This window comes from Tamandua tetradactyla, chromosome 1 (genome assembly GCF_023851605.1).
Source record: "Tamandua tetradactyla isolate mTamTet1 chromosome 1, mTamTet1.pri, whole genome shotgun sequence".
Taxonomy (NCBI): Eukaryota; Metazoa; Chordata; class Mammalia; order Pilosa; family Myrmecophagidae; genus Tamandua; species Tamandua tetradactyla.
The window spans coordinates 63,300,415-63,311,708 of record NC_135327.1 but is presented as its reverse complement, the minus strand read 5'-3'; the positions used below and the strand labels follow the sequence as shown (position 1 = coordinate 63,311,708).

General features: G+C 34.8%; 1 pseudogene; it reads left to right on the top strand.

Moving 5' to 3' along the window:
- Positions 1–2,241: 2,241 nt before the first annotated feature.
- On the top strand, positions 2,242–5,070 carry LOC143684700 (zinc finger protein 507 pseudogene; annotated as a pseudogene).
- The last annotated feature ends 6,224 nt before the right edge of the window (positions 5,071–11,294 follow it).

Below are 11,294 nucleotides of genomic sequence, written 5' to 3'. Positions count from 1 at the left end.
TTTCCGCACAAACAGGATACCAGGTTTGCAGATCAGATGTGCTTTACAATTTGGTACAAGGAGGGGAAGTGTGGAGAGAAGCAATGAGATTTCTCCAAAAGCAGAGTCCAGGTGAGTTCTAGGAACCTGTGCTTCAATAGTAGAGGGGCCTCATCATTTAATGAATAGTCCCTTAGAGATATCAACATCTGCTTTCCTTAAAGTGAGTTATGATTTCTGAAATGTAGGTGAGGCTCTTAGGGAAATTTTCTTCAGATGTGATCATTCTCTAAACTTACCAAACTCCACTCAGCAACTGTCTTTGACTTGGGGAGGGATATTATTGTACTACTGGAATTTAGCTGCAACATTAAATGATAGTGAGCTTTGCTCTGGTGTTTCTCTTGGAATACTTTTCTTCTTTTTAAATCCTTAATATCCCAACTTCTTTTCATTTTTCTCATATTTCAATCCTGAACATATCCTGTGATTTACAATGTCCTTTAATATTTTCTTCTGCCTAGCATATTCTTATTTGGTATTCTTTCCTAGCCAAGTGTCAGTGTTTGAACCATACTGGCAGGGATATTTCAGACTTTCCAAATTTTCTATTCCCATGGTGTTGTTCTCACAATTTGTTATGTCTTTTCTGTAAATAATTATAGGCAGGAAAATTGCTTGCAGAAAGCAAGAAATGTTATTCATGCAGGTAATCTATAGAAGAGACAATTTTGGCATCATGTCATTGGTAAGCTTCATTGGTATGAACCATAGTTTCCCAAATACATACCTAGGGATTGAATAAATTAGGAATTCTTCACAATCACCTAGTGGTAATTAATGTTGGGGTTAAATGCTAATTCAACAAAAATATGTTATAGTTAGAACTTAGGGAAAAATTAAATTTAACACAAGATTCTGAGTTCTTATGAAAAGATGATTGCATAAAATGGTTTACATAAATAAACTTTGAAACTTTATGAAGTTCAATATTGAGCAGATAACTCTGAAATTAAGATTGTATAATACTTAAAATCTATATGCATGAAGGTTAATAATAAGTCATATCAAACTTGTATGGAAAAGATTTTAATTGGAGACTCTCACTGAAGGATTAGTCAAGAATTCATATGCAGACAAATGAAGAAATGTATGTGCATAAACAGTGGTTGACAGTGTCTCATCTATTACCCCACAGCGGATATCTCATACTCAAAGGAATTTGCTTCAATGTAATTATTGACAAAGTAAATCTCACATTGAAGTGAAACCTCATGAATGTTTTCTATGTGGTAAAACCTTCATTAGGATTCTTTTCTTAGAAAACATGTGGAAATTCACACTGGAGAGAAACCCTATGAATGCAATATATGTGGGAAAGCCTTCAGTCAATATTCTTATGTTAGCATGAGAGAACTCACACTAGAGAGAAACCCTATCAGTGCAATAAATGTAAGAAAGCCTTCAGTGATTGTCGTACCCTCAGAAATCATGACAGAACTCACATTGGAGAGAAACCTCATGAATGTCATTTGTGTGGAAAAACCTTCAGTCAATCTTCTCATCTTAGATGACATGAGGCATTACACACTGAAGAGAAACCATATAAGTATCATATGTGTGGGAAAGTCTTCAGTCATTATTACACCCTCAGACAACATGAGAGAACACACACTGGAGAGAAACCCCATGAATGTCATCTTTGTGGGAAAACCTTCAGTCAATAGTCTTCTCTCAGACAACATGAAAGAACCCATACTTCAGAGAAACCCTATGAATGTCATACATGCAGGAAATCCTTCATTTGTTGTTCTACCCTTAGGCAACATTCACAGTGGAGAGAAACCCTGTGAATGCCCTATATGAAAGCCTTCATTCAATATTCTCATCTCAGACAACATGAGAGAACTCACACTGGAGAAAAATCCCATGAACATCAACTGTGTAGAAAACCTTCTGTGAATATTCTTAGACAACTTTCTACCAAAAACATGAAAAGAGAGCCCAGCACTGCCATTTTGGAACTCCAGGTGAGGAGGGGGAAAGTGGGGTTAAAGAGAGAATAGAGCCTGGAGTGAAGAGGGTAAGGATGAGGTTGAGGGAATGGCCATGTTCCTGGCTGGTCAAACAAGGTTCACAGAAGCAGTGGCTGCCACCTGACCACAGCTGGATTTTGAAGATTGATCCAAGCGACTGTATTAATTTCAGGAATTGATTTGAAAGATACTGGATCTGCCACTTAACAGTTATGTAACACAGCATATGGAAGAAAGCAGCAGTGTTGCCATGTTGGTGTCAGATATTGGGGAACAGGAAGCTATATTGACTGCTGAAACTGTCATCAGTCCCGCTTTGGAAATTGATGAACAAAGGAGAACTAAAACAGGTCCATTAATCCACAGTATACAGAAGTTAAGCAAGATAGAGGAACATGAAAAGCCACAAAATGTCTCTTAATTAGACAAAATGTTCATGTTCAAGTGCTAAAACACACTCTCTTGAAACCCAAGAACTATGTGAGATTCCTGTAAAGTAACCCAGTTACCTGCTGCTGATGTTAGAAGGGCTGAGATGTCACCCACAAAAATTTATCCCTGGCTCTCTTGCACAGAATGAAGGGATGACTATGTCTTAGTGTAGCCTTTGCAAATTTCTATCATCTTCCTTCTCTGTGTTAAAAGATTATATCAAGCAGCATGGCCATCAGAACAAAGTGATATTCATGTGTTCAAAGTGCCATATTACATCTAAAAGCCAAAAGGAACTTGAAGTTTTGTGATAAATGATGCCAATACTTAGACCACATCCAAAGCCCAACAGCACATAAATCCCTCCAACTCCTTGTGTCAGAAAATTGTAGAAAGAAATGGTAAAACCATTCCTGCTATCCAGTAAATGTCGACAGTCCACAAACTCATACCATCATAGCTGCATCCATGCCAGAAATTGGTAGGAGGAAATGGTACGCATATGAACAGTACGGCATGTACTGATACTTGTTTTGTAGTTACACTTGCAGCCAGCAGAGAATGTTGAAAACACATGTTTGGAAACATGCTGGGGAGGTCGATTGTTCTTATCCAATCTTTGAAAATGAAAATGGGCCCCTAGGTCGGCTAGATTCTAATGTGCCTGTTACACCTAGTGGGGATGAAGCTGTGGTCATTGCCATTGGAGACAATGAGCTGGCATCCATAATGGTCCATCAGTTCAAGTATGGATTTTCAGCTCAGAGCCATTATCATCTTCATTTCCATTAGAACAGAGTACAAGAAGGGAAAATGCACCTCAGTCAGTCAGTCAGTCTTGACCCTAATGAGGAAGATATGCTAGAACTGATTTCTGATAAAGTGGAAAATCTGATTGCTGATAGCCTACTTTCATCAGCACAGAAAATCATTCACAGTAACCCAGATAAAAAAAGGTCATGTTAACATGATAGTGGAGCATTGGCCAAGTGTTATAAAAACTCTTTCACAGAAACGTTTCCTCATGAATGTTGAAATTGAGGAGGGAAAAAACCTGAGCCCTACAGAAAGCAAAAGTGAATGTGAAAGAACAGATGAAGTTCATGCTGATAAATGTACTGTTGATATTGGGGGGTTAATCATAGGCTGGAAAAATCCAGAGAAAATAGACAACAAATTAATAAACAAAGGACTGGCTACTGGTGTGAAAAAGAACAAACCCTGAATTTCTTAGACTACATTCTTTAGCTGCAGAAGCCATGGTCACAATGCCTATAAGAGCTACAGAGCTAACACAGGCAACCTTAGGTGCTATGGGAATATAAATCTTTTAGATCCAGATACTGTACAAAGGCAAGTAGATAATATGTTGGCAGCATATTCTAAAATGATGTCACCATGTAAAAACTCTTCAGATGGATTAATTAATTTTAACCAAAGCAACTCTACCTTGATAGAGCTCCCAGAGAATAGGCAGGGATTGTTATATGGGCAAGTTAAGACAGGCATCAGTAAGTCCTTGCTAAGTGTAATTGAAAAATTGAGGTAAAGGACAGACCAGAATACTTCAGATAATGACATTTTGAAAGAGTTGCAAGACAATGGCCAGAGCAACCCAATAGTGATGCCAGTTTGTCAGGAAGCAATGTGGTGGAGTACATCCCTAATGTTGATTGACCCTACCACTGTACAGATTTGATTACCACAAGTGCCACTACACAAGTGGTAACAAGGGCTACATTAAGCAGCACTTGTGAATCCATTGATAGAAACAACTATACCAGTGTCCCATCTGCAAATACCTTGCTGACAACAGCAAAGATTTGGAGAGCCATATGATAAACCACTATAAAATGAGAATATGCCAGTACAAGCAATATGAAGAATCTTTCCATTATAAGAGTCAGCTGAAGAATCATGAGAAAGAGCAACACACTCTTGCAGACACCTTGTCAATGGCAGCTTCTAATGAGCCAAGGCTTTCCAGTGATACTTCTGATGGAAAACGTGCTCAGGAAGGGAATAAGTCTTCAGACCAGAAACACTATGGATGTGATATGTGTGACTATACAAGTACAACATATGTTAGTGTCAGAAACCACAGATAAATCCATAACTCTGATAAGCCCTACAGGTGCTCTTTGTGTGAGTATGTATGCAGTCATCATCTTTCTTTGAAATCTTACATGTGAATGCATGCCAATGACTATGAACAAGTAAACAAGGCTATTAATGAGGCAATTTCACAAAGTGACAGAGTTCTGAGGAATTCCCCTGGAAAGACTCTATTAAACAGCAATGAAGAGAGAGCTGATCCTATCACTGGAAGTTCAGAAAATGTGGTGTCATCCTCACAGCTGATTTCCCAGGCTCCCAATGAAGTCGTAGGGCCCAAAGAGAATGAGAAACTGAGTCCAACAAACAATACCTTAGACAGTTTAGAAAAAACTCCAGCCTGGTCCCTCTAAGCATGGAGTATTGCATTTTACTCTTCTGTTGTTGTAGTTGTGTTTTTGAATCAACCAGCAAAGAAAATCTCTTGGATCATATGAAAGAGCATGAGAGTGAAATTGTAAACATCATCCTAAGGAAGGACTATAACACAACTCTAAACACAAATTAGATGGAATAATTGCTTGAAGAGAGAAAAAATAGAAGAAGATCCCTCTAAGCAGCAATTTCATCTTTGTGCCAATATCAAATAACTTTCTAGACAAAGAAGAAATAGCTGGTATGATTTTTGAAGAAATGACACATAAGATTTTGGGACCAAATTTTGTAATATAATAAAAGTTATTACAAATGGATAAGTGGTAAATATATTTAAATTTGTTGGGCGAGGGAAGGTGAGTTGAACAGGAAGCAAAGATACAATCCTGTCTTAACCCTCTGCCACTCCTTATTGTTGAGTGTATTTATTATTAAAAGCTTATTATAGTATATATGTGCAAGCAAAAGAGTTAAGAAATGGCTTTTCAGGAACTATTCTAAAACCTATTTTAAAGGTGTCACAATCTTAAGCAGAGCTTAGCTTTCTCCCTTCTCAACTGTGACATATCAACTTTAGAATGATTGGCCTCTTGTGAGAAATGGGAGGCAGCTATCTGAATCAGTATGGAATCAGAAACTTAGAGGGCTTTGACATGATCTATCTAAATTTTGCCCTAAATTCATAGGAATTTATCATATACTCAATCTAAAATATGCTCCTTTACTCCCTAAAAAGAAAGAAAGAAAGAAAAAGGCCTCTTAAGTCCAAACTTAGATTGTAAATAGGCATTTAAGAGGTAAACTATTGTCAGAAATTTATATGAATTTCCTGTGGGCAAAGGAGGAAATAGTTGAATTCCCAATTTCAGAACAAGGATACCTCATTGAGCGCAATGCATTTTTCAAAGATTCTTTTCAGAGTGTTTGTCAGAGTACTGTGTGCTGTCTCAATATACATAGACTTTCTAATCATCTTTTCTTAACCAGAGTAAGCTTGAAAAATTCTATTAAAGCAACAAAGTGTGAAAATTTACATTTGGTCATCAGACCTTGAAAATAGTTTGAACTCTAAAATAAAAATCATTTGAGTGAAATTCAGTAACCCTTTAAAATGAGTATTGTTATTGAGACTTTTCTTCCTGGAATTTACTAACCTAGGTGTGTTTAACATAGGAGATATAACTAGGTGTGACTAAACTATAATAAAAAATTTATGTTGCTTATGGAAATTTTAGTGACAAACACACAGCATTTGGAAAGTCCACAGGATTTCTAGGAAATTCCATTTTGTTAGAGTGAGATAGGACATGTAGAAAATCAACTAAAAATGCTTTTGCATTAAAAGCTGCCATCAGATGTAAACTCTTCATTAATTTCATGTTTTTATCAAATATAAGAGTGAAGAGAACATAGGGTGTTTGGTTTTGATTTTTATAGTTCTGGTTATTTATACATTGTTTTGTTATAGGGAGTGCTGCCTACAATTCCAAAGGCTGTGAGGCTGATAAATTTAGAACAGCACAAAGAGTTTTTTTTTTAAAGTGGGCTACTCTGCAGACAGTAGGAAAGATTCTGTTTCCAAAGTCAAGGTATTAATTGAATGAATTAAAATTTTTAAGTTAGTGTTAGCAATTATTTAAGTGGGGCCTGGCATCCTGAAACATGATCTGACATTTTAAAAAATCTCATTTTGATGATGATATTTAAGCAAACAAATGATTGTAACTTTGCAACTCATTAGTTTATGTAGCTTTAATTTATTTATGAAAATTAATCCATTTCTAATATATGGTTTTTAAAAAGTAAAATGAATTTATATATATAAATTATATTCCCCAAATTCACTGTATATGGATTTATATTATTTTTTTCCTGTTTTCAGAATTGAAACATTTATATTTAATTTCAAATTCAAATAAAATATTTTAAATGGTTTCATTATTATCACTTATATAGTTGCTACTCATATTATAGGTTAGTTTTCTCATTGCTGGTAACTTTAAGTCAGTATTTCTCTGTAAAAATCTGTTATTCTGGAAATCAATAACAATAGAAGAACTTTGTTTTGTAAAATTTTCTTTGTCCTTAATTTTATGTAATTATTTAGAAAATACTGATAACCAAAACACATCCCTAAAATTTTTATGTGAAGTTTTAATTTTTCAATGTGAATTTTTAAATTACTTTTCTTCATTTCCAAACCCATTCCATTGATTGTTACTTAAACTTTCAATCTGAAATCATGGACTTCAAGTTTTCCTGGCTTATGGGGAAAGTTCAACCAAGAAGTTCAAAACCTTTAAACTTTTAGCCTGATTCTGGCCTAGAATGTCCTCAAAAGCTTTCTCCTGGCCTGTAGGATGAACCATTACCAAGGGAGTTCTACATCTTCCTATTATTGTTTTGTGGTAAACCCAGTTACCTGTCTCTACCAAGAACAACTGAATATTTCTAAAAGTAATAATGAAGATTAAATATGCAATTCGAATTGCAAAAGAGATAAGTACTAAAATAATCAGTAGGAATCCCCTTTGTACTAGGCCTTTTGTTATACAAACTCCTAGATTAGTTTTCTGCTCTGAACACTTAACAATTTGAGATTTTATAGTGGAAATAGTTTTTAAAATTTACTTGATAAGGCAAAGGTTGGAAGTTGGGGGGAGGGGAAGATGATGTATTCTGATCATTATAAATAATACTCAGGTGTTTATCATATTTTCCCCTTTTTCTAATAATCTGGAATACAATTAGTGTCCCCAATGTTCCAACAGTATCTACCTATATTCATTTGATCTGTAGACTTGATGTTCTGTGGCCAGACATTGCAATGTAGTAAAATTGAATGAAGCCTTTGTTCTAGATCTTTCACTCTATTGCATGTAGGTGTCTGTGGCTTTGTGGTTTTGTTATTTTCTGACTTTTCTCACAAAGCAAGTGGTGAGCACCCATGTTTCATTGTACCTGTATCGTCCCACAATGTATTTGGCTTGGCAAAGACAAGCAGACCTCTCTATTGAGACTTCTTGTATTTTTAGTTTTAACAGACACTATTTTTTTTCTACCGTACAACAAAGGTGTCATAAGTGATATTCTATAAAATATATTTAATAGATATTTGAGTTTGATATTCATGGACATGAATACTTGTATTGTTTTAAGCAATAAGTATTGTGTAACACTATGCCTTTGCTTCTATAGCCAAAGTATGAAAAATTCTGGAATACTGACATGAAAAGGCTACAGTTAATCCTGACACTGTATCTTATTAAAATAGGATGATTTGCATTTTGTAAAATTATACTACACATTGAGCAGCATGCCTTAAAGCCTAAAACTCTAGGATTGTGTTCATGGTAGAACAGTCTATCTGTTCAGAACAAACAGAGAAGTAAGGTCTATAGCACCTCTTTAACTACCTTTGGAAATACTGAACAATGTTAGAATAATTTGTTTTGCTTTACAGGAGTTTATCATGTATTGACCTTAATATTGTATTTTGGTAACAATTTTTTTGTTAAAAACAAACAAACAAATGAAAAGCCAACACTGATTTGAGAAGAAATAGAAGACCTCAACAAATCAAACAAAACACAAATAAAGAGATTGAATCAGTCATCAAAAGCCTCCCAATATGGAAAGGTCCACATCCATGTGAATTAACATGTGAATTCTACTAAGCATTTGAGGAAGAGTTAGCATTGGTTCTTCCTGCTCAACTTCTTCATAAAATAGAAGAGAGGCAAAAGCTACCTAACTCTTCTACGAAGCTAACATCACCCTATTTACAAAGTCAGACAAAGATAAAAGAAAAGAAAATTACAGATCAAACTCTTTGATGAATATAGATCCAAAAATCTTGCAGAATATACTTGCAAACTGAACCAAGCAACACCTTAAAGGAATTATACACCATGACTAAGTGGATTTTATTTCAGGTAAATGATTCAAGATCCACCGGACAAACCAGTAGTGCTTCTGTATTACTAGTAATGAGCAATCTGAGGAGGAAATCAAGAAAATAAAATCCATTTACAATGGAAACCAAGAGTATCAAATATTTAGGAGTAAATTTGATGAAAGAAATAAAAGATCAATACCCAGAAAGCTGCAAAATATTGCTAGATGAATCAAGAAAGACCCACATAAATGAAAGACAACCCACATTCAATTGGAAGGCTAGATGTTATTCACATGTCAGTTCTACCCAAAATGACTTGTGGATTCAACACAATATCAGTCAAAATGCCAACAACTGTACAGAAATAGGAAAAATAATCACCAAATTTATTTGTAAGTACAGAGTGCCCTGAAGAACTAAAAACATATTAAGAAAAATTATGTGGAAGGTCTCAACTACTTGACCTTAAAGCATTTTACAAAGCTATAGTGGTCAAAACAACATAGCAGTGACATAAAGATATACTGAATAATGGAATTGAATTTAGAGCTCAGAAATAGTCCTGCTCATCTTGAATCTTTTTTAAATAAAAAACTTTTTTATTAGATAAGTTGTGGGTTTCCAGAACAATCATGGACAAAATACAAGATTTCCATATATCACCCTATCAACACCACTTGTATTGGTATGGAAAATTTATTACAATTGATAACATTTTTTATAATTCTTTTTTTTGTAACTAGTTACATTTGCTACAATTGGTGAAAGATTATTAAGGTAGTACTATTAACTATTGTCCACAGTTTACAAAGTTTATTTTTTCCCTATACTTGACCTATAATATTATTTTTCATGCATTACCTTATTATTTATCTTCCCATACACTGGATAAAAGGAATCTCAGTCACAAGGTTTTAACAGTCACATGGTCACAACATAAAAGCTATATAGTTGACAAGGCAGCCAGATCAACTCAACTAGGACAGAAATGTCTCTTCAGTGAATGCTGCTTGAAGAACTAGATATCAATATCCAAAAGAATGAAAGAAGATCCATATTTCACACTTCGTATGAAAATTGACTCAAAATAGATTAAAGACCTAAACATTGGAGTTAAGACTATGAAGCTCCTAGAAGAAAATGTAGAGAAATATCTTTAAAATCTCATGGTAGTTTCCTAGATGTTACACCAAAAGTGCAAGCAATAAGCGAAGAAATAGATAAATGTGATCTCCTCAAAATTGAATGCTTTTGCATGTCAAGGACTTTTTCAGGAAGGTAAAAATGCAGCCTACTCAATGGGATAAAATATTCAGAAACTATATTGGGTAAGTGTTTAATATCCAAAATATAGAGAGATTTCCTACAACTCAGCAGCAAAAAGAGAACTCAATTTAAAAATGTGCAAAAGTTGCAATGACAAAGTTAAACCCCCCAAAGAACCTATTCTTTTGCTTATCTATGGCTTCTCTCTGTAAATCAAACTCTACAAATAAACTCATCATGTGGCCTTGTACTTGTGACATGGCTTCCAGTGTTTTAAATCTCGTTTGCAACATGGGTTATAACTGCCAAGTATTAGCCTGGGATGATGGGATGAGCATGTCCCTTACCAAAAGGAGGAAAAGAAATGAAGCAAAGTAAGGTTTTAATGGCTGAAATTTCAAATAGAGTCAAGAGGTCATTTTGTAGGTTACTCCCATGCAGGCGTCAGCCAGCTATTGTGTATTGCCATGGTATGCCAGACCCCTCAAAAAACAATATTCCTGAATAACAGAAGATTCTATACAAGTTTTATTTACTAAGTTTATTTTTTCAGAAACACAAAACTTCCAGGTTGTTCCTATTTCAAATAAGCCCTAAAACTCAGAGGTACCAGTCTCTTCAATAACATCAGCCAGGTGCATTCCCCTACCCCATAATGTTGACACTCCTTTACAGCATGGAAAAATTAGAAGGGTCATTGCCCAAGTATCCCTGAAGACTGAGAGAATTGTCACTTGAAATGGAGGTGTTGTAACTGAGAAATTAAGATTTAACATATGATTATTACTACTGAATCATTGTGTAGATATTTCTTTTTAGTTTATAGTGTACTAGGTAGCCAGATATGAATGCCTGAATTGTATTGTAATTCATATTATATTTTGAAATGTGCTGTATAACTACTTGCTAGCCTGTATTTGCAATTTATCACTTTTCTGCTTATATGTTTTATTTCATAGTAAGAAATGTTTAAGAAAATGGGCAAAAGACATGAGTAGAAACTTTTCCCAAGAGGAGATACAAATGGCTCAAAAGCATGAAAAAAAGTTCATTTTCACTAGTTAGTATGGAAATGCATATCAAAACTATAATAAGATACCATCTCATATCTACAGTGGCTTTTATAAAAAAATAAAACTATAAGTGCTGGAGAGGATATGAAGAAATAGGTACAATTATTCACTGTTGGTGGG